Source organism: Octopus bimaculoides, chromosome 1, assembly GCF_001194135.2.
Source record: "Octopus bimaculoides isolate UCB-OBI-ISO-001 chromosome 1, ASM119413v2, whole genome shotgun sequence".
Taxonomy (NCBI): Eukaryota; Metazoa; Mollusca; class Cephalopoda; order Octopoda; family Octopodidae; genus Octopus; species Octopus bimaculoides.
The window spans coordinates 99457014-99458157 of NC_068981.1; positions in this window are offsets into that span (position 1 = coordinate 99457014).

A 1144-nucleotide genomic window follows, 5' to 3' on the forward strand; every position below is an offset into this window, starting at 1 on the left:
CTTTATGTTCTGAGCTCAAATTTTGCCAATGTCAATTTTGCCTTTCATCCTTTTGTGATCGATAAAATAAGTACCATTGAGCACTGGGCTAGATGCAACTGACTTACTAACCAGAAACTGCTGGCCTTGTACTAAAATTTGAAATCAATATTCAGTTTAAATCATTGAAATTCATTAAGAAAATTAAAATTTAGGTAGAAAGTGGGTTCCAGTGAAGAAGAAAGATTAAAATTATAGCTAATATCTTGTGGAGGAAACTAAGATAGGAGGATAGGTACATGCCGAGAACTTTGGATAACTTTTGAGGGTCTCTGGCCTGGCAATGTTACTGAGGAGCCTCACCTGTTCAGGATAAGCTCACCAGACACGGCCAGCCCGGTCCTTCGGCCTGTCCAAGATGTGAGCAGGATAGGGAAACCGTCCTGCACGCTATGATTCAGTGTCCGGAAGTGTTGGAAGTGTGGACTTATGCAGAACACCTGTCGTTGGATTCAAGAAGAGTACAGCTGTCATCTGAGTCAATTTTAGAAATTGAACCGCCAGGTCTCCTCATGAAAGAAGGTAAGAATTGCTTTCTCATAGTAGTAGCAATTATGAAAGAGGTGATATGGAAGCCGAGAATGAAAGGATTGGCAACAGGCAACTTCATCTCTGGTCTCGGGTTGGTGAGGTTCTTCACCATTCACCTGAAAAGGTAAGTGGGGCTGGAGAGAAGATGCCTGTCGGAGAGTATGTTCAAAGACAGATGGATGCATGTAGTACGGATGTTGTGCGTGAAAGACTCCTCATGAACATGTCATAAGTCTTAATGAAAGGTGCCGGTAGTAGAACAGCGCTTGTGGGGTCGGAGCTTAACCTGTTTTTACTACCTCATTGTGTGTTTGTAATTTTGTCTTTTATGTCGTATTTCATTGTAACTGCATTTAGATTTTTGGAAAGACTTCGCCTGTCTCCCCCATTTTCTCCCAAATTTGTCTATTTTTGTAATTTCTTTTGCCAAAAATCCCCATTTTTGGATACAGAGGTTCCAGAAAATTGCCAAAAATTGGCATTGTGAAATCCCCCCCCACCAACTTCTTCAATTTTGACTTTTTTCCCCAACACTAACCCTAAAACCCTAACACCCTAATCCTAAAACCCTAAG